The sequence below is a fragment of the Thamnophis sirtalis genome, unplaced genomic scaffold (assembly GCF_051295495.1).
Source record: "Thamnophis sirtalis isolate CommonGarterSnake01/CBP01778 unplaced genomic scaffold, rThaSir2_p1.2 scaffold_7, whole genome shotgun sequence".
Taxonomy (NCBI): Eukaryota; Metazoa; Chordata; class Lepidosauria; order Squamata; family Natricidae; genus Thamnophis; species Thamnophis sirtalis.
In genome coordinates, this window is record NW_028261387.1 from 40,780,748 (window position 1) to 40,805,027 (window position 24,280).

The window sequence follows — 24,280 nt, forward strand, 5'->3', positions numbered from 1 at the left end:
GGAGGTCCTTTGTTACCTGGTGTTCTTCCAGAAGTGCTTCAGCTTCTTCAGCTTCGATTCCTGTCATTCTGGACTTACTGCAAGACTGCCTTGATAAGGGTTTGGTGCCTAACACCCTTCGTCGTCAGGTCACCGCGCTCTCCACCATCCTGGCCCCTGAGGGGCAGCCTTCTCTCAGCCGTCATCCCACCATTCACAGCTTTCTCAGGGGCGACTAACCTGAGTCCCCCGATGGTTCACAGATACCCGACTTGGGACCTTAATGTGGTTTTATGGGCTCTGGTTGAACGGGCTCACCTTTAAGACCGTGTTTCTCATTGCCATCACCTCAGCTAGACGTATCTCTGATCTGGCTGCCTTGTCTGTCCGTGAGGATCTGTGCTTGTTTCACCAGGACAGGGTGGTCCTTCAGCTGGATCCTTCTTTCATGCCTAAAATTAATTCCTGGTTCCACCAGGCCCAGGAGGTCATCCTTCCTGACTTCTGTCCGCACCTGAGGCATCCTCGGGAGGAGAGCTGGCACAAGCTGGATGTTCGCAGGGCGCTACGGCCAGTTTTCGCTGTTCGGAGTCATTATTTGTTTCCTTTCAGCCATCGTCTCAGGGCAGGAAGGTTTCCTCGTCTACGATTGGTGGATAGCTTGGGCCTGCATCGCTCTCGCTCATGTTCTTCAGTCTCGACCGGTACCCAGTCGCATCACAGCGCATTCGACCAGGAGTGCTGCCACCACTGCGGCCTGGGCGACCTGGGCTCCTATTGAGGAGATTTGCAGAGCAGCCATATGGACTTCCTTATTTCCGTTTGTGCGGAATTACAAGTTAGATAAGTTTGCTTCAGCGGAAGGGGCCTTTGGAAGGCATGTGCTGCAGGGTATTCATTCCAGCGGAGAGACCCTGTCTGCTTCTGCTTCCTGCCCTAGTGACATTTAGCTTGGGTATGTCTTGCTTGGACTCTCCTGAGCAGCGCCCTGGAAAAGAACCATTGACTTACCTGAAGGGTTATTTTTCAGGGTGCTGCGAAGGAGAGTCCACCCCATCCTGGGGTCTGGCTCCGCTGTTATCACGTTTGTTTCTTTGGATGTTCCAGTTGGACTTGTTCCGGTTGTGTTTCCAGTTGATCCAGTTGGACTTCTCAGCACGTAAGAGTTCCACGTCTTCATTGAAAATCGGGGGATAATCAGCACCAGAGGCGTGGCTTAAAGTTTCAATTCAGCTCTGGGCAGTTTGGCTGTATTTAACCTTTGCTTGGACTCTCCTTCGCAGCGCCCTGAAAATGACCCTTCAGGTAAGTCAATGGTCCATCACTTGTCTTTGATGTCCTTATCATGGTGATCTTTAGTAGAGTATGCTCTGTGAACAAAGTATTTCATAGTAGCCCATCACTAGAATAGGTCCACAAAGACTACACAGCAGAATTGGGTGCATTGATATTCCCTTGGCCCCCAAGCTGCTCAATGCATTATTGACCATAAAAAACTCAATTCCTGTGGGTTTCTTGTGTGGATCTGCTATCCAAAATGCAATTGAGCAATGTCTTCTTTTCCAAAGAGAATTCATAAGCCAGAACTTGCTGCTGGTCAAAGATTTCACAATTGCATTGTTGCTGTTTGTGGAGAGACTTGCAGTGACATCTCATCTGCCAAAGATCCTCACCCAGCCTTTATGGACATATAGACCACAAAAACGTCCCTTTCTGAAACATTTTTGAATTGCAATCAATTCATAACTGAGAAGGGATTTTCTGAATAACAGGAAAGAACAAGGACATTTGGTGAGTTGCCTTCTTTTTGGAATTAAAAAGAGAAAAAAAATCTTAAAGGATTTTAATTTAAAAACAGTTATTCATTTAGAAACCGTTTGAAGTTACAAGAGCACTGAAAAAAGTGACTCATGATTGGTTCTCACAATTATGACTGTTGTAACATCCCCACAATCATATGATCAAAATTTGGGCGCTTGACAAACATTATGTATTTATGATGTGCTGTGGCCCATGACCCTGGGATTGTCATTCGCAAAATTCCTAGGAAGCTTCTGACAAGCAGAGTCAATGTGGGAAGACAGATTTGCTTAATGACTGCATGATTTACTTAACAACTGCAGTGATTTGCTTAACAACCATATAGCGTCATAAAATGGAGCTTGACTCACTTAACACTGCCTTCCTTAGCAATGCAAATTTCGGATTCAATTGTGGTCATGCAGTATGTCAAGGACTACCTTTATTTATATGTTCACTATAATTATTAAATACATTAAATTATTAAATTGTACATTGTTTAATTTCTGCTGATCTTAACTATAGGCTTTGCATTTCTAAAACCTTGGCTGTCTTAATTTACCTCACATTTTACATTCTAAATGTCTCAAAGAAATATAAGCTTATTCATTTATAAACTAAACACTTCCTTTTTCAAATCCTGCATTTTTGGGGCTAAATATTAAATTTCATGATTTGGCATTCCTCTGCTTTCTCTTTTTTCTTTATTTGAGACCAGAGATTTATATGTGCAATTTAGTAAATGTCTTCCTCAGTCCCGCCCTCCCCGTGTGGTTTGTTGGAATTGGTTTTGGGTGAGATGCTTGTAACTAAGCCATTCACGTAGGGATTACCTTGCTATGGACGGCAAATTTCAGCTTGTCTAATCTTTCACACACAAAGGATAAGAGCTTCATGTCTGTATTTGAAGGGGTTGGTGGTGCGTTAGCTGAAAGCATAATGAGTTTTGACACAGTCTGAGTCACAAGAACGAAGTGGTATCGGCTGTTTGGAAATTCCAAACATGGGAATGGAGCCAGACGGGGGTATTACAAGTGATAGGAAAAGCTCTTGTGTGGAAACAAGCAAGTCAGAGAAATAATACCTAGACTTGACTATGTGGGATAGCTTCCCAAAGTGATTGGTAGAAGGCATTTATCTATCTTTTTTTTTAAATAAGTGAATCTTAGAAGTCATGTGTAGAAAGTTGTGGTAGATTATACCACAAGTTTAACGTAGCTTTACAAATAAGCCTAAGAATCCTATCAGGGCTTTTTTTAACAAATTACTTTTCTGAAATATATTTCTGTTTGTGAGATACGTGACTGCCAAAGTACTGATGCCTGTATTTTTAGTGCTGTGGGTTTGCCATTGTAACATATTGCTGTGAAAGTGGGATCATTGGAAATGATATGTTCGAGTTGAGGTGCTTGAAAACATATTTGAGAATACTTTGGTCTGCAAGAACAACAAAGATTGTATGTAATAAAACCAGATTTCTTATTAAAGCACCAATAATTAAAGTAGAATTTAAATGTTGAGGAGGCATAATGCAAAAGCAAGAGTCACTGGAGATTTATTGTTGTTTGAGGGGGAAAAAATCACATTCAAATAAAAAACAAAGGCTTGGAAAAGATAAGGTAGATACTATCACTGATGAAAAAGAAGCCATTGCTGACAGACAATCCTTGTAAACAGATGTCCGTTGGATCAGGAAGAGCTGGAAGTGATTGAATGACTGAACACAATAAAAAATTGATGTTTGGGATGTAATTTGGGGCCACATAAAAGTATGCAACTTGGGATCCAATATCTATCTTTCACCTATTTTGTAAATATGATTCAGATTAAGACATCCATTTGAACTATAGCTCCATGTTGCAGTTCCATGGGGCAATGAACTAGGTCAATGAAACAGTGAATAAATAGTACTAGCCATGATTATTTCAAATAACTGATTACGGAAGATCTGTCTGGTTATCATTGGGCTTAGTGTCTTCCAGGTTTTTGAGTAAAATAGTTGCACTAGTTCCTATATGGGGCAACATGGTTTTAAGCAAGCTCAAAGAGGCATCTTTAACACTGTTCCATACTCGGATGAAGGTATCCTGAATGACCAGCTGATTGGGCAAATCTAATATGGCTGTTTTATACTTTGTGACATAAAATCATAGGGCTGGAAGGGATCTTGGAGGTCTTCTATTCCTAAACCTGCCCAAGGCAGGAATTCTTATTCCATCCTGGACAAATGGAGGTCCGATCATTTCTTAACAACTTCCTTCCAGCATAAGGAAGAATTGCTATATTAATCTGGGGGGCCACGTTAAACAGATAAAGAAAGATCACTGCTTTAATTAATAAATCTGAAGTGTATCAAGTCATATCTGCAAGATAGATGGATAATGCCAGCTTATGGGAAATTCCTCAGAGACTGGTAACATAAGAGCATGGTAATTGGTCCGTTAGGCTTTGTTCTTGAAATGCATGTGTTTGTGGTGGGTTGCTGTTGTCCCTAGTCACCAGGAAATGCTAATTCGAAAGAACATTCAGGATGGTATAATTACAGGTAATGAAGCTGGAAGGAGACAATAAGAATGTTGTATGTGTGTGTGTATATATATATATATATATATATATATATATATATATATATATATATGTATGTATGTATGTATGTATGTATGTGTGTGTGTGTATGTATGTATGTATGTATGTATGTATGTATGTATGTATGTATGTATGTATGTATGTGTGTATATATATATATATATATATATATATATATATATATATATATATATATATATATATATATATATTTAGTGTCACAACCCCTGGTATGCCCAAATATGGAAAGAGGCCTATTGCTTCCTTTTTCTGTCTATCGGCTCATCACAAGAGACCATCCAGACAGAAAGCCAATATTTTTACTGTTGCCTTTGTTACATTTGTGTTGTATTTGTGCTGATAAATAAATAAAGGGAGACTAGTATAGATCTATTTCAAGCTATTTAGCTCTCATCATCCCACCTTACTGGGATTTTTACTGTTGCCTTTGTTACATTTGTGTTGTATTTGTGCTGATAAATACTAGTCTCCCTTTATTTATTTATCAGCACAAATACAACACAAATGTAACAAAGGCAACAGTAAAAATATTGGCTTTCTGTCTGGATGGTCTCTTGTGATAAGCCGATAGACAGAGAAAGGAAGCAATAGGCTTCTTCCCATATTTGGGCATACCAGGGGTTGTGACACTAAATACATACCTATTTCCCTGGCTCAGCTGATAAAGGAGGAGAACCTTGTGGCTTAGTGGTTAACACAACTGCCTTAGAGCTGAGGTGGCGCAGTGGTTAAATGCAGCACTGCAGGCTACTTCAGCTGACTGCAGTTCTGCAGTTCAGCTGTTCAAATCTCACCGGCTCAGGGTTGACTCAGCCTTCCATCCTTCCGAGGTGGGTAAAATGAGGACCCAGATTGTTGTTGGGGGCAATATGCTGACTCTGTAAACCGCTTAGAGAGGGCTGAAAGCCCTATGAAGCGGTATATAAGTCTAACTGCTATTGCTATTGCTATATAATACAGCACAGCACAAATACAACATATATATATATGTAGGTTATATAGGTTGTGACACTAAATATATGTATATGTGTGTGTGTGTGTGTATACACACACACACACACACACACACACACACACACACACACACAACAAAATGTAACAAAAAGGCAACAGTAAAAATATTGGGTTTCTGCCTGGATGGTCTCTTGTGACGAGCCGAAGGACAGAGAATGGAAGTAGTGATCTTCCTCCCATATTTGGGCATACCGGGGGTTGTAAAAGAAATCATATATATATATATATAGGTTATATAGGTTATATAGGTTATATAGGTTATATAGGTTATATAGGTTATATAGGTTATATAGGTTATATAGGTTATATAGGTTATATAGGTTATATAGGTTATATAGGTTATATAGGTTATATATATACACACACACACACATACATACATATAGTATATTTGCAGACATATGACAAATTTCACAGTTTTGCTGTGTTCCTGTTGAATAACAAATATCATAATTGCATTAGAATTATAGCCTGACAGATAGCTATTGAATGTTTGTCTGTATGTACGTTTTGCTTTAATCAATTTGTCATATTAAAAAGATGAAATCTTATTTGCAACCTACAAGATTTATGGGCTTTGGTACAGATTGGAATTTGGAAGAAAATAAACAATTCAATTCAGCGATAGTGGTCAAACTGCAAAACGGTACAGATTTCCTGCTTCCTACCCATTGACTTAGAATATTCTAAGGGCTCTGGTTGGAGATCTTTGTTTAGCAAAGAATCTTTGGATGCTTGGCAATCATTTTTTACTTCCTTAAGTGTCGTTTGCAAGTGGCCTGCAGCTGCCTGTCTCTTTGTTAATAGTGTGACAGCAATGTGACACTGTGAAAATAATTACTATGGTGGTTACTCAGATTGCTCACTGTCTTGAGAGGAATGTCAGGGAGCATTAAAGCATTACCATAGGAAGGGCACAGAAACCAGTGTTCTCTCTTTGTCACTTGTAGGGTATTAGACCTCATCATCTTCCTCTTTGGTCTACCCAAAATGGGAAATATATTGTCCAAGAACTTTGATATCAAACTTGCAGACATATAAGACATGTAGAAAATATCTTGATGGTCATTTTGTCATGTGGAAACAAAATGGGTTGCCCAAGTGAGATCACGTTTCTTCAGTTACTATCAATTTTATTTTAAGAAAAGTACTAATGGGAGAAAAAAAATCATGTACATTCATCAAAGAGTTGTGAAGTTGAGTGAAAACGAATTCCCTTGTAGGGTTCCATAGGATTTGTTGCTTTCTCCATTCCTATTTAACATGTATATGAGGCCACTGGGTAAGCTCATCCATCACCATGAGGTGATGTTATACATATCACTAGAATGCTGTGCATGTCTTATCCCAGTGTCTGGAGGCTATGAACGTTTAGATGGGGAGTAGGAGGCTTCAACTGAACAGTGGCAAGGTATGAATGGCTTTGGGTTTTTAGGACTATGCCATTTTTGGTGACACTGCCCCAAACAGACCGTGTACATAATCTGGAGGACTTCCTTAGACTCATGATCCCTGCCCAAAGCACACCTGGCAGCGGTAGCTAGTAGGATCTTTGCGCAGCTTCATATTATCTGCCAGTTGTGCCCATTCTTAGATTGAGGAGCTTTATTCACAGATACTCATGCCTTGGTTATAACCAGTTGGACGGTACTGTGCTCTATGTGAGACTGCCCTTGAAGAGTATTCAGAAATCACAGCTGGTGCAAAATGCAGCTGCATGGGCAGTTGTGTATGTTTCTAGGAGAACATACATTATACTTCTGCTGTGCAAGCTGCATTGATTATTACGGTAGTTTGTTTCTGGGTCCAGTTCAAGGTGCTGTCTTTGACCTTTAAAGCCTTACATTGCCTGGAACCAGGTTATTTAAAAGACCACCTCTACCTGATGACCTTTATCTGTCCCACCAGATCCAGCAGAGAGGGCATTACTGTGGGTCCTGTCATCTAGGGAGCGACATTTAGTGGATTCTAGATGTGGATCTTTTTTGCTACAGTACCTGCTTTTTGGAAAATCCTTCCTCACAAATTAAGGCACGTTTGATCTTCTGAAAGTCCCTCAATATTTGGTTGTACCATCAGGCCTGGGGACCACAGGAGACTGGTGAATTATTGAGGTGACTCCCTTATTATTAACATCTTTTTGTCTTTTGAAGAAGCTTTTTTCCACAGCTTTTTAATGTTTTTATTGTTTTACTATTTATTTATTTAACTGCTTTTTTTAGCGTTGTTGTATGCCACCCAAAGTCACTTGGTGACATAGACGGCTATATAAATTAAACAAAAATATAAGTGTTTTCCAACTATAAGAATGGATTTGGAATGGAACAATGTGCAGTAACAAGTACAGGCTAAACAGTTTTAAGGAGATTGGAAGAATGAACAGGAGGCTCTGGAATCCTGATAGAAATGGACAGTATTAATTTATATAGTAGAAAACAACCACTTGTGATCATTGTGGTTCATAGTGATCAAATGTAATAATTACAAACATTACCAATGGCTTTTTGCATCTTCTGCTGAAAACATTGGGTTCTCTTTTACACTGTTTTCTCAAAAATAAGACCTCCCCGGATAATAAGCCCAACCAGGCTTTTGAGCACAAGCACTAAAATAAGGTCTCCCTCAAAAATATTGCAACACAGCAGCAGCCGTGAGGTGACCACGCTCACCACCTTCTGGACCTCAAAAATAATAAGACCTCTCTAAAAAATAAGGGGGTCATAAGAAAATAAGACCTTGTTTTATTTTCAGGGAAACATGGTATTGTTATTGATACTTTCTGCTTCATTGATGCTTTGTGAAATAGTTGCTTGGCAATTGATAAACCTTATGCACTAAGATGATTGTTATTTTGGGGAGATCAGGTCCAATTTAACAGGTAGGATTCTCTGTCTCTGTCTGTCTGTCTGTCTGTCTCTCTCTCTCTGTCTCTCTCTCTCTTTCTGTCTCTGTCTCTCTCTTTCGCTCTCTGTCTCTCTCTCTCTCTCTCTCTCTCATACACACACACACCGATTTCCCTTTCATTTAAGCAAGTAATTACCATATTTCTCAGACTATAAAACGCACCAGAGTATAAGATGCACCAAGATTTGGAAGAGGTAAATTTTAAAAAAATAGTTTTTTCCTTCCCTGGCCCCCGGGAGCACTCTGCAGTCCACCCAAACCCTCTGCATGCCCCATTTTTTGTGAAAAATGGGTATGCAGATAGTTTGAGAGGCCTGCAAAGCACTCCTGGTAGCCAGGGAGAGCAAAAATGTGATGTGTGGGGGGGTTTGGGAGGCAAAAAACGAGCCTGTTTTTGCAAAAATGTGTGCAGAAGATGTGGCCTGTAGAGTGCTCCTGGGGGCTGGGAAGGGCAAAAAATAGCACTTTGAGGAGCACTCTACAGGCCTCCCAAACCCTCTGCACGCCCCATTTTTTTGTGTGAAAAAGGGGCATGAGGAGAGTTTGAGAGGCCTGCAAAGCAGTCCTGGAGGCAGGGGAGGGCAAAAATGTAATGGGGAGCGGGTGGGTTGGGAGTCCAAAAATGGGCCTGTTTTTCGCAAAAACGGGGTGTGCAGAGGATGTGGGAGACCTGTAGAATGCTCCTTGGGGGTGGAGAGGGCAAAAAACGAGCAAAAAACAGCAGGCCTCCCAAACCCTCTGCATGTCCATTTTTGCAAAAAATGAGATGCAGGACAGGTTTTGGGGAGGCCAAAAATGCTGTATTCAGTGTATAAGACGCACCCAGATTTTCATCTTCTTTTTTGGAGGGGAAAAAGGTGCGTCTTATACTCCGAAAAACATAGTACCTGGCTCATGTACGTGTAGATAACTCCGCTTACATGTTGAGCTGTGCGCAGTTCAGTAGAAGAAAAACATTCAGGGTAGTTTAAAATACTTCCCCTTCTGCCAAACTCATGCAATATTTATCAAGGGGCCAGGAGTCAGATGCACTGACCTCTGCGGTGCTGCAGTTAAACAGCTCCTGCATGTCGACCCCCCCCCCCTCACCTCACTTGCATTCTAATTGCTGTACTTGTCCTTTGGCTCTGGAGGTTTCTCACTGGCAACATTCATGCTAATGAAAGATTCTGCTGGACGGGATGTTCCTTCCTTTTTCCGCAGCAATAGCAAAGCTGTCTCTAGTTGTATGGATCCAAGTGCCAAAAATGTCTGCTGAGATTTCTAATGCCTGGGAGAGATTTTCAGCTTTGCTGACAGCAGCTGGTTGTATGCTGCTGAGAACATGGACAAAGGGTCAGCTGCTGTGTTACTGATATTGTGCATATTTCTTACTTAGCTCTATTGCACTGTGTTACCAAGTTGTCTTTAAAGAACTGCTTGACCCCTCGCTGGATGGATATTTGTTCCACTTGACTTTCTGTTTTCTCCTATCTTCTTTTGGAGATTGAAATCAATATTCACTTTTGGGAGCCAGGCTGATCTTTAGTAGAAGTCTTGACTTCCAACATACTTGCGTTAGCTGGAAAGGGAATTGATAGATTTGGACAGGTAATAATGAAAGATACTTTAACTCTTCAGCTTAGTTTCCCAGAAATGAGCTCTGAAAGATGAAGATTGCTTTTTTAAATATCAGTGATACTAAAGAAGTATAGTTGGTTGGTATATATAGAAGTTCCTGGTTCATTCTTTCTCATTTTCACTGAAATGCTCTACAGATAGATGAGATTTTTTTGGGGGCCTGTAATCTTGACAATTTCCTACTATTTAGAGTATATGGACATGTGATTTATTTATTAAAGACCATGTCTGCTCTATATATGGATGGCACTGTTCATTGTTGGAAATCTGAAATCCTTAATTTTTTGTGTTCCATTTGCTTAAAAAGGTAAGTCTAGACTTACTATTATGAAGAAGGGTAAACATCTCAAAGCTCTCTGTATTTTAATCAATTGGAATTATTAATAGCGAATGTAAGAAATGAACATAACATCTCCCTACATAGTTCTTATCCATTCTTTATGATTAGCAAAATAAGAATTTTTTTTTAAATTGTTGTTTTGAAAAACATCACACAATTCACTTTTTCGTGGCATTGACTATGTGTTCCCGAAGCACAGAATGGTTGATCATTTTAAGGAGAAAATATAGAGATAATTGATGTATTCTAAGAATTGGGAAATGTTTTCATTTGATCTTATTTCACATAAATTATATTATGCTTTTCTACTTAAAATAAATTCAAATATTATTAAATAGAATACCCCCTCCCCCCGTTAATGAGGGGCCCCCATCTCACTGAAGCAGACTCTGGATAATAAACAAGTATCTGATAAAAATACAAGGCACAACACTTAAAAAAAAAACTTACCGTATTTTTCAGAGTATAAGATGCACCAAGGTTTTGAAGAGGCAAATTTTTAAAAAAGTAGGTAGGTAGAGGGAGGGATATAGAGGGAGAGAGAGAGAAATACAGTAGGGAGGGAGGGAGGGAGGGAGGGAGAGAGAGTAGGTAGGTAGATAGAGGGATAGAGAGAGAAATACAGTAGGGAGGGAGGGAGAGAGAGAGAAAGAGTAGATAGGTAGGTACAGTAGGTAGATGTTTGCAGATGTATTTATCCATGTGCTGGAGAAGGAAATCGCTGACAACCTGCAGCACCTAAGACTTGTTTCTGCTAGCAAAGCACTTGATTAATGTAATTCTTATCAATCACTCTAAATAAAGAGCTTTCCGAAAGGGGGAAAAAGTTTTTGTACTCTGCAAACCTCCCCAAAAGGGCCTAGTTTTTTTCAAATAAAAGCCATGAGTAGCTTGGGGGGGGGGCTTGCAGAGTGCTCCTAGGGGGTGGGGGGCAAAAATGAGTGGAAAATGGTCCATATTTTGCGAAAACAGGCCCGTTTTTTGTCAAAAAAATTGCATACATAGCCTTATGGAGGTTTATAGAGTGCTGCTGCGAGCTGGGGAGGGAGAAACGGCCCATTTTTTGCTCATTTCTGCCCTCCCCAGCCCCCAGGAGCTCTTTGAAAGCCTCCATAAGGCTATGCATGGCCATTTTTGTGACGGGGCGGGTCTTCGGGAGGAAAAAATGCTGTATTCGATGTATAAGATGCACCCAGATTTTCAGCCTCTTTTTTGAGGAAAAAAGATGTGTCTTATACTCTGAAAAATATGGTAATTTTGCAATCTACATTATAGTTTTCCTGATGAATTCCTATCCAAATACTAATCAAACCTGAACCTCCAGAACTATTTTTGGAACAGTCAAGGTCACTTAGGGGCTCATCCACAGAAAGGCTGGTCATTAGTTGTGAGAGGTAGACGCATTTGTGGTTCTGCAGACCAGATATTGCTCTTGCTTAGTTTAGGGAATTCTGACTGTCATTCGAAATTATGGACTACAATATTCCTGGATTACTTGTTGGGTAAGTTTGCTCCAGGCTAAATTGCAAAATCTACAAATGTTTGTGAGAAATAGAGTATTTATGTTTTGTGTCACATTGTTTTGTGCATGATGCTGACATATAACTTAGAGCAGGGGTGTCAAACGCACATTGTCATGGCAGTGTCATATAACGTAACACATCAGCATTTCCCCCCCTTTGCTAAACTGGACGTGGCCGTGGCCAGCATGTGACACATCTGGTCTGTGGGCTGGGAGTTTGACATCCCTGACTTAGAGCCTGGCTAAACTGCAACATGTTGAGGGTAGAGATTTGGGAGATCTCCTTGTGTTAGTGTGAAAGCTGACTACTGTGCTAATTTAAAAACTTCTCAGTAAGTATGTTGCTTCCTGTGGCAACCACTTGCACATGTATACCAAAGCTTTCTCTCTGATTGATTGGATGCTACTAAGATGATTTCCCAAAGTGATTAAGTCTGCTGTGGAGATATGGAAACTAGCGTCAAGTAGTCCTGACAGAGGGACTTTTGATGGCCCAGCAGAGCTGAGAAACTCATTTATCTATTTCAGATAATCACAAATATACCATACTATCAATATGCTGTTAAAACTTGCAGTAAAATTTGTAGACATTGCAGGTCTTTTTACCTTATATCATGTAAGAAGAGAGATGTGTTGGTCTGTGAGAATGCCTCTGGATTCTACGTAGGAGTAACAGGTCAAACTGCACAAAGTAATTAATGGATCCAAGTTTGACATCAGGAATCAAGACAAAGCCGTATCATAGACACTCAGATCTCAAAGTAGTCTTGGTAAAAAGAAATGTTACCAGCACAATTGTGTGAGAGATTTCTGAACTCACCTATATCAAAAGGTTTCAGGGTATTTCTGGAGGTCCCAGCAAAAACAATGGATGTTTAACATATTGCAATTGTTAATTGATAAGATACTTGAATCTGTCTCACATGTAACCTATATCTGCATAAGCCACATCTTCTGTTTCCTCTGCTCCCACAGATCAATTTTGACATCTATTGCATTTGATAAAGATGCAGTAGATGTCACATAAAGTTAATTTGTGTTAGTCTGAAAAGGCGCTACCAGACTCCTCCTGATCTCTACATTATATCTATATATCTTAAATTTTTGAGTGTTAAGTGATGTGAAGTACACCTTTAGGGAAAAATAATAATAATGTGCTTACAAAAATTTATGCCATAATATATTTTGTAGTTTTAATTAGATTCAAGTTATCCAGATCCATAATTCGGCATTCAATTCATAAATTGCTGCTTGCTAAATGCATCTAGCATTGAATATTAATCCTGTATCTTTCCAAGTAAATAATTATCTTCTCCTAAAAGTATTTGTCTTTCATTGTTGTTATCTTGTATCTCTATTATCAAAGCAAAGCATAGCTTTTTTCATTGGCTGTTTTGTACTAAAGATTCATTTTAGATTAGCAGCAACACTATGTGTATCTTGAGATGGTAAATTACACTTGAGGAACAGTAGTGTTTTATAGATACAACATATATTTCACAGTCATGTCTTAAATTTTCCAAACAGATGAGTGCTATGTCGTAGCCTTGGAGGCATGCATGGCCACAATCTTGCTGTCTTGTTTATAAAATGCAACATAAATGTTGTATGATGTTGAGATGCAGGAAGAGAGTGTGTCGTTCCACTTCCTCATTTTTATGCAACAGTATCTTCAGATCATTTGTGTGCAATTTAGAAGCTTTTCTGCAAGGCTTCCTTACCTATTAGATGATTGCAGGATGAGATATTAATATTTTAAACATAAAAATATTAAAGCAGGATGTAATCTTTTTAAGACCATATCATGAGTGTGGAGGCAAGTAGCTATCTTCCTCCTACTACCTGTGTAGAAGGACCTTTACCAAGACAAATGTTACAGTGCATTCTAAATATTTTTAGAACATGAGCATACTGAGTTCTATTAAAACCGAGACCAGATCTGTAAGATTGAATATTTTCTTCCAGTTTTAGAAAGAGGAAATTCTCTAAAAATGCCAGCTAGGTACCAAAAGATTAAGAATATAAAAAATAACACTATTTTTTGTAGGTTTCTGACATTCCAAACCTAACATTTATAATTAGTTGGGAGACTTGCACATTAATTTTTTCATACAGTAGGACCACCTGAGTGACTGAATTCAATTACAAGCTGCCTCCCTTTCTTATTGCCCCCCTTTTCCCTCCCCATGTTATTAATGTGGCACCTCCATAAAAGAAATGGAGGGACCTGTTGAAATGTGAAACTCTTATTTCTTAGCATGACCCCCTAGATAATTAGGGTTAAATTGATATGCTATCACACTGGTGACACATTTTATCTGCCTGTGTTTATACAAGAGGATACAATGGTGGAGGAAGGACCAATTTGTGTCCTCCTTTAACTAACCAGACAGAGATAAAAGGTGTCACTAGGACGATAACATCCTTGGCCTTGCACTCTTTTATTGTTGCTCGATTTGTTCCAACCCCCCAAATCCTGTTCTTTCATTCTTTCAATACCCTCGGCCATATTTTAGCACCATGCCATTGCATAATGATGCTCTGCTAAATGTGTGTGCATTATCTGAAACGCTGGCTGACAGCCCTGCCCGATAACCAAATTCCTGGCCATCTATCACTCGCTGCCTCTTCTCAACTTAAGGAAAGTGATAACCAAAGCATGGCTGTTTATCACTGCAAGCTGGGCTTTTCCAGATGGAAGAAAAAAGAGAAGGAAAACCATGTGACCTTGCCTCCAATTTACTTCAGCTTTCCTTCTCTATCGTTTCAGAATGGCAAAACTGTTATGTACTGCCAAGAACACCTCTTTGACGTATAATTTTGTGCAAAAATATTTTTTTAATCTGCAGAAAAATATACTTCTGCTGCTGCTGCTGCTGCTGCTGCTACTACTACTACTACTAATAATAATAATAATGATGATGATGATGATAATTTCAGCTGCTGTAAAAAAATCGCGCAGACTGATTATAAATTGCGGCACAATTCAGTAGCACAAATGATCAATTGGAATTTGTGCAAAAATTATAATATTAAAACAGCAACAAACTGGTGGGAACATCAGCCTGAAAAAGTCACCGAAAATCAGATGGTCAAGATCTTGTGGGATTTCCGTATACAAACGGACAAAATACTGGCGCATAATACACTAGACATCACACTGGTTGAGAAAAATAAGGTCACAATCATAGACATCGCAATACCAGGTGATAGCAGGGTTGCCGAGAAGGAACATGAAAAAGTCGCAAAATACCAGGATTTAAAAATTGAAATTCAACGACTATGGCACAAACCAGCAGTGGTAATTCCAGTGGTAATTGGCACACTGGGTGCTATTCCCAAAACACTGGAAATTACATTTAAAACAGTTAAAAATTGACAAAATCACCATCAGTCAAATGCAAAAAGCTGCACTGCTTGGATCTGCACGCATATTACGAAAATACGTTACAACATCCTAGGCCCCTGGGTGGGGCCCGACTAGTGCCAAATCTGGCTAAACAACTGGCCGCTGTGATACAATTGTATAATGATGATGATGATTAAGGAAGTAAATAAAGGAGGCCCTTTGAAGACAACTAAGTTAAAAGCTGAATATAAGAAAGAAACAATTGAGAAGCGAGCTGAAAATTGGAAAAGCGAAGCTATGCATGGCCAACAATTGAAAAGTATTGAAGGCAAAGCTGACCAAAAGCTAACTTGGAACTGGTTAAAATCAGGAGTACTGAAAAAAGAAACAGAAGGCTTTATTTTGGCAGCTCAAGAACAAGCCTTAGCCACAAACTGCATGAAGGCAAAAATTCAACATGTTACCACCAATAGCAAATGTCGCCTCTGTAATGAGAAAGATGAGACAGTCAACCACTTGATCAGTGGGTGCAGAAAAATTTCACAAACTGACTACCTAGAACGCCATGACCGCGTTGCTAAGATTATTCACTGGAAATTGTGCCAAAAGTTTGGATTTGAATACAGCGAAAACCATTGGGACCATTAGGTTGAGAAGGTTTTAGAGAATGAGAAAGGCAAGATCTTGTGGGACTTCAGAATCCAGACTGACAGGCACTTGGCCGACAACACACCTGACATGACAATAATTGAAAAGAAAAAATATGGTTCACTGACATTGCAATACCTGGTGATGCACAAATTGAAGATAAACAGCAAGAAAAAAATCACAAAATACCAGGACTTGCAAATTGAGGTTGAGCGACTGTGGAAAAAGAAATCATGTGTTGTCCCAGTTGTAATTGGAGCCCTTGGAGCAATACCTAAAGGGCTACCTCACTATTTGAAAATTCCAAATTTACCTGACTTGAACATTCTGACTTTACAAAAAACCACCTTACTTGGAACAACTTATATCCTCCGACGTTACCTTAACAGTTCCTAAGTCCTTGATTAGGACTCGAGCTGTTGAGCTACCAATCAGCCCCAAAGGCTGTGAATCTCACCAAAGATAAGCCAAATAATAATAATAATAATAACAACAACAACAACAACAACAACTGGACACAAGCTGATTTGGACCTTTTGGACCGAAAAACCAGGAAACTAATGACAATGCACTACAGTTTACATCCACGTGGTGATACTGATAGACTATATCTGCCCCAAAAATCAGGTGGCAGAGGATTATTACAAGTGAAGCAAATAGTTGAAGAAGAAAAACATGCACTGGCTGATTATTTAAAAGAAAGTCAAGAACATCTATTAATCGAAGTAAAGAACAAAAATCTACTGAAGGCCCAACAGACGAAACAAGAATACAGAAAAGATGTGATAAAATCAAGAATGGAGAGTTGGCAGAACAAAGCACTGCATGGCCAATTTCTGGAAAAAATAAAAGATAAAGTGGACAGTGAACAAACTTGGTTATGGTTAACAACAGGTACATTAAAGAAAGAAACAGAGTCACTAATCCTGGCTGCGCAAGAACAAGCTATCCGCACAAATGCCATTAAGGCCAAAATCTAAAAATCCTCTGATGATGCCAAATGCAGACTTTACAAAGAAGCGGTTGAAACTGTTGATCACATACTCAGCTGCTGTAAACAAATCGTGCAGACTGATTATAAATTGCGGCACAATTCAGTAGCACAAATGATCCATTGGAATTTGTGCAAAAATTATAATATTAAAACAGCAACAAACTGGTGGGAACATCAGCCTGAAAAAGTCACCGAAAATCAGATGGTCAAGATCTTGTGGGATTTCCGTATACAAACCGACAAAATACTGGCGCATAATACACCAGACATCACACTGGTTGAGAAAAATAAGGTCACAATCATAGACATCGCAATACCAGGTGATAGCAGGGTCGCCGAGAAGGAACATGAAAAAATCGCAAAATACCAGGATTTAAAAATTGAAATTTAACGACTATGGCACAAACCAGCAGTGGTAATTCCAATGGTAATTGGCACACTGGGTGCTATTCCAAAAGCACTGGAATTACATTTAAAACAGTTAAAAATTGACAAAATCACCATCAGTCAAATGCAAAAAGCCGCACTGCTTGGATCTGCACGCATATTACGAAAATACGTTACGACGTCCTAGGCCCCTGGGTGGGGCCCGACTAGTAACCAATGCCAAATCCGGCGAAACAACTGGCCGCTGTGATACAATTGTATAATAATAATAATGCCAATGCCAAATCCGGTGAAACAACTGGCCGCTGTGATACAATTGTATAACAACAACAACAACAACAACAACAATAATAATAAATGTGCAACAATGGCAGCCAAAGCAGGCAAGGTTGAGAATGAAGAAATGATAAAGGCACTAAAACCAGAAGAAGGCTACAAATACTTGGGGATTTTAGAGGCCTCTGACTTAATGCACAATAAAGTCAGTAACTTCAGCCAAGTACATTCAACGAATTTGCAAGATATTAAAGTCCAAATTGAATGGAGGAAACATCATAAAAGCCATAAATACCTGGGCTATACCTGTGATTCAATACTCTGCAGGAATAATGGACTGGACCCAGATGGAGTTGGACAATTTGGACAGAAAAACAAGGAAGCTTATGACAATGAATCATGCTTTGCATCCTAAAAGTGATGTTGACTGATTATATCTACCAAGAGCAGAGGGTGGTCGAGGACTCCTACAAGTAAAACAGACTGTGGAAGAAGAAAAACACAGCTTGAATGATTACATCCAGAAAAGTGAAGAACCAATGATTAAGGAAGTAAATAAAGGAGGCCTTTTAAAGACAAATGTCAGCCTCTGCTTCACTGCTGCTTTTCGGCTGCCATTGAAACGGGGAGGGTGGGCATGGTATTCGGGAGGGGAATCATTCTGTACTGGAGGACTGTTTATTAGGGAGTTATTCTCACCATCTCTTTGCGCATGTGGAAGGAAGGGAGTTTCCCGCCAAGGCCAACTGTCCAGCATTCCATCCTGATGATGATTTTCGAAGATGTCTCCCACCTGACAGTTGGGTGAAATATGATTGGACTATGGACTGGGGTACCAAGGGGAGGGGAATGAATTTTGTATTGATATCTATTGGTTTCGCGCCTTTTTATTCAGATTCAGCTTTGTTTTGCTTCTAATCGTTTGTAGCCAGTAAACAGCAAATATCACCTCTGTAATGAGAAAGACGACAGTCGACCACTTGATCAGTGGGTGCAGCAAAATTTCACAAACTGACTACCTACAATGCCTGACCGCGTTGCTAAGATCATTCACTGGAAATTGTGCCAAAAGTTTGGATTTGAGTACAGCAAAAACCACTGGGAACATCAGGTTCAGAAGGTTTTAGAGAATGAGAAAGTCAAGATCTTGTGGGACTTCAGAATTCAGACTAACAGGTACTTGGACCACAACACACCTGACATAACAATAATTGAAAAGAAAAAAGGATGATTCATTGACATAGCAATACCTGGTGATGCACAAATTGAAGATAAATAGCAAGAAAAAATCACAAAGTACTGGGACTTGCAAATTGAAGTTGAGCGAAAAAGAAATTGTTTGTTGTCCCGATTGTAATTGGAGCCCTTGGAGCAATACCCAAAGGGTTTACTCACTATTTGGAAATTTTAAATTTATCAGACTTGAACATTCTGATTCTACAAAAAACCACCCTACTTGGAACAGTTTATATCTTCCGACGTTACCTTAACAGTGCCTAGGTCCTTGGTTAGGACTCGAGCTGTTGAGCTATAAGGTGGACATCATAATGTAATATAATATAATAATATAATATAATATAATATAATAATATAATATAATATAATATAATATAATATAATAATATAATATAATATAATATAATATAATTAATATAATATAATATAATATAATATAATATAATATAATATAATATAATATAATATAATATAATATAATATAATATAATATAATATAATATAATATAATATAATATAATATAATATAATATAATATAATATAATATAATATAATATAATATAATATAATATAATATAATAATATAATATAATATAATATAATATAATATAATAATATAATATAATATAATAATATAATATAATATAATATAATATAATAATATAATTAATATAATATAATATAATATAATATAATATAATATAATATAATAAATATAATATAATATAATATAATATAATATAATATAATTAATTAATTAATTAATATAATATAATATAATATAATATAATATAATATAATATAATATAATATAATATAATAATATAATAAATATAATATAATATAATATAATTAATATAATATTATAATAATATAATATAATATAATATAATATAATATAATATAATATAATATAATATAATATAATATAATATAATATAATATAATATAATTAATATAATATAATATAATTAATATAATATAATTAATATAATATAATATAATATAATTAATATAATATAATTAATAATATAATATAATATAATATAATTAATATAATATAATTAATATAATATAATATAATATAATATAATATAATATAATATAATATAATATAATATTGTAATTAGTGTATATCTGTCTGTCTATGTGTACAAAAACAACTTAATGCCTTTTAAAGTTAGAGATGGAGTTATATTGAATGTCTCCTTAATTGTTATCAGAATAGTATGCACGCACTCATACATGCATATTCAGATTGCACTACACTTAGTGTAGTGTAGAACATAATTGGTAATTGCAAAATGCAAATATGTTCTGTTTTCTGAAAAATACAAACTTTAGTTGAGTGCCTTGAAATCATCCCTTATATACTAGGAACCATGCAATGGTTTGCACTGTGTAAGAGTATATAATTTTATATAAGGAACATGTGACAATAATAGACATAATAAGAAATAATAATAATAATAATTAGGTTAGGAAAATTTAAAATCTAAATTGAATGGTGGAAATACAATCAAGGCCATAAATACCTGGGCAATACCAGTTATAAGATACACAGCTGGTATAGTTAACTGGACACAAGCTGATTTGGACCTTTTGGACCGAAAAACCAGGAAACTAATGACAATGCACTACAGTTTACATCCACGTGGTGATACTGATAGACTATATCTGCCCCAAAAATCAGGTGGCAGAGGATTATTACAAGTGAAGCAAACAGTTGAAGAAGAAAAACATGCACTGGCTGATTATTTAAAAGAAAGTCAAGAACATCTATGAATCGAAGTAAAGAACAAAAATCTACTGAAGGCCCAACAGACGAAACAAGAATACAGAAAAGATGTGATAAAATCAAGAATGGAGAGTTGGCAGAACAAAGCACTGCATGGCCAATTTCTGGAAAAAATAAAAGATAAAGTGGACAGTGAACAAACTTGGTTATGGTTAACAACAGGTACATTAAAGAAAGAAACAGAGTCACTAATCCTGGCTCGCAAGAACAAGCTATCCGCACAAATGCCATTAAGGCCAAAATCTAAAAATCCTCTGATGATGCCAAATGCAGACTTTGCAAAGAAGCTGATGAAACTGTTGATCACATACTCAGCTGCTGTAAAAAAATCGCGCAGACTGATTATAAATTGCGGCACAATTCAGTAGCACAAATGATCCATTGGAATTTGTGCAAAAATTATAATATTAAAACAGCAACAAACTGGTGGGAACATCAGCCTGAAAAAGTCACCGAAAATCAGATGGTCAAGATCTTGTGGGATTTCCGTATACAAACCGACAAAATACTGGCGCATAATACACCAGACATCACACTGGTTGAGAAAAATAAGGTCACAATCATAGACATCGCAATACCAGGGGATAGCAGGGTCGCCGAGAAGGAACATGAAAAAATCGCAAGATACCAGTACGTAAAAATCGAAATTCAACGACTATGGCACAAACCAGCAGTGATAATTCCAGTGGTAATTGGCACACTGGGTGCTATACCAAAAGCACTGGAATTACATTTAAAACAGTTAAAAATTGACGAAATCACCATCAGTCAAATGCAAAAAGCCACACTGCTTGGATCTGCACGCATATTACGAAAATACGTTACGACGTCCTAGGCCCCTGGGTGGGGCCCGACTAGTAACCAATGCCAAATCCGGCGAAACAACTGGCCGCTGTGATACAATTGTATAATAATAATAAATAAATAAATAAGAAAATAATAAGAAATCAGTGGCACAGGTTGTGTCAATGGCATAGATATTTTGTCTCCATAGTGAGATATGAATGGGAAATGCTAATGGGTCCAACAATATAATGCCATTATACAGTACTAGCGTTTCCCAGGAACTGGTACAATATTTCACTGATTATGTAAGTACTAAATGTCTATGGAGATTCAGGTCCAGGCCATGGTTGTCCCAAAGGTGCTTTTTAAAGAGGCAGCTGGATTTTCTGGTTTTTCTTTGAAGATATTTCACTTCTCAGAGCTGAAGAAGCTTCTTGGATGAGAAGCAAAACATCTTTAAAGAAAAATCAGAAAGTCCAGTTGCCTCTTGAAAAAGCACCTTTGGGACATATATAAGTAGTATCTAATAAGCTGTCTGTAGTATTATTCTCCATGGATTTGCTTAACTGTCTCTTAAAGTCATCTATGTTGGTGGCCATCTACACATTTTGTCTCAGAAAATAAGAAGTTTGACTCAGTGTATGGAAAACTGTGTTCCTTTTCATTTCTCAGCCTTAAGCTTTATTCAATAAGTGAGGTGATGATGTAAATTGGTAGGCCAATTATTTTGCTTTTGTTTTTCTGGGTGGAGGTTTTAGTTCTGTTAAGGTTACAGGTGGGCTTATAATGTGGATTTGAAGTGTTTCCTGATTCAAATGACAGAAAATATTATCACTACTTTTTGACAGTTTTGATCAGGAAAAGCCCAAGGACTTTATACACGGACTGGAGGTGTGCATGTTCCTCATCTCTGTATTAAGGAAAGAAACATATCCACTTATGTCACTCAGAAACACATAATTCTTAATTCAGTGAAACTAAATGTTAAAAAGGTAAAGGTTACCCTTGCACATATGTGCTAGACATTCCCAACTCTAGGGGGCGATGCTCATTTCCATTTCAAAGCCAAAGAGCCAGCGCTGTCTGAAGACATCTCCGTAGTTATGTGGGTGGCATGGCTAAATGCCAAAGGCGTATGGGATGCTGTTATCTTCTTCCCAAAGGTGGCTCCTATTTTGCTACTTGCATTTTTACATGCTTTCAAACTGCTAGATTGGCAGAAGCTTTGCAACTTTGCAACTTTAATAAGATTTGTATGCCGCCCACTCCCTAGGGACTCTGGGACAAGCTGGGACAAGTAACAGAAGCTCTCTCCGTTATGCGGTGCTAGGGATTCAAATTGACAATCTTTCTGATAGACAAGCTCAGCATCTTAGCCACTGAGCCACCACACACTTCTTCAAGTAACTAAATGTTAGTACTTGCTTAACTGTAGAGCGGAGGTAATGGACATTTAACAGGAAAATTACTGTTTTATTTTGCTTATGCTAACCAGGCCATTTGATGTCTTTTCCCAACCTGATATCCTCCAGATATGCTGAACCAATCCTGCTTCATTGCAGTCTTTTGGTATGTTGTCTGTGGATGATTTGAATTGTACATCAACACAGTTTAAGACTGTAGATAAGATACGTAAAGGAAGGATATATTACCTTTTTGGGTAAAGTACTGTCTCTTCACTGACTCTGCCTTGTCCAATCTGTTCTCCCTCCTTTTTTTCTGGAAAAAAAATCAGTTTAAGGAGCACAGTTTACATCAAAGTGCCGGGTGTAAAGAGCATGCTTGATTTGCATATCCAATTGCTTGGATTGAAGTAATTACCATGTGTAAATGAATCTATTAATCACTTATTTAATTAATTTTTGGTCTTTCCTATAGCCACCTAATTCATACCCAATCCAGCATTCAAAGCATATCTAAAAATCTTTAGCAAAGCATTAATAAGCAATACGACCTGTTAACTACCCCATATCAATCAAGTTGATTGAGTATAAATGAATTTACATTCTAAACTAATGGCCGCAATGTCCATTCTTTTCTCCACCAGCAGCGGAAATCTGTATATGTGAATGTGTGTTATGGGTTATGTAGCAGGTATATTGACCTGGATCCCAAAGTTCAGTTCTTGTCCCCTTTTGTTTGCTTTTAAAGACAGAAATAGGAGAACTGTGTTTCATATTGTAGAATGCTAAATGTTTGTGCCTTGCCTACATATGCTTGTTCTGGCAAACTCTTTTCTGATGATCTTAATTCTAAGAGGTGTTAAGTCTGAGGAGGGTATTTAAACTTTAAAGAAACAAAGGATAATTCAAGATGAATCTTTTCCTCAGCCCCCCAGCATTACTGGGTTGAATGGCTTCTCCTTCGCCCTCAAAAACCTGCTACTTAGCATTGTGGCTTTGTGTATTTACCTCCATTAACTTTAAATACTCTGTTCAGACTAATGCAAAATATTTTGAGTGATAACTGTGGGAAAAGTCATTTTACAACTCATTTCATTGAGTACATCTATTAGTCAATAAAGAGATTGTATGACACAAGAAAGTATCTGTTGCAAGCCATAAAACAAATATAGAGAGTTGTCATAATATCTGTGGGGCTGTGTATCATTTTAAATGGTGAATTCTGGCACATGAAATGACACATATATGTTACATATATTACTCTTTAAAGACAAATAAGAAAACAAATATATTTTGTAAGTACTCCCAAAATACTTGTAATTGTTTTCAATTTGTTTATCTTTTAGTTCCTAAAAATTGAGACAAATATGAGGATTTATTTGGAGTTGGCACTGCTGGTAAATGACCCACTAGTTTATAACCATGTTAATATATATTGGGGCTAACACAAAGAAGATTTTTGAGGGGAGGGGGAGAAATCTATGATCTGTTGGTTCCATCTGATTTAACCCAGTTTTTTCCTTTTATGGTTTTTCTAAAATATTATTTATATTTCTGTAATTTGCATTATAACTACATTTTAATTATTTTGTATTTTTGAACAGCAGTTGTATTTG

At 37.6% G+C, this 24,280-nt stretch overlaps 1 protein-coding gene across 3 annotated transcripts in view; it reads left to right on the forward strand.

Moving 5' to 3' along the window:
- Positions 1 to 24,280, forward strand: part of ERI3 (ERI1 exoribonuclease family member 3) — a 305,203-nt gene that overhangs the window by 94,811 nt on the left and 186,112 nt on the right. The window lies entirely within an intron of this gene.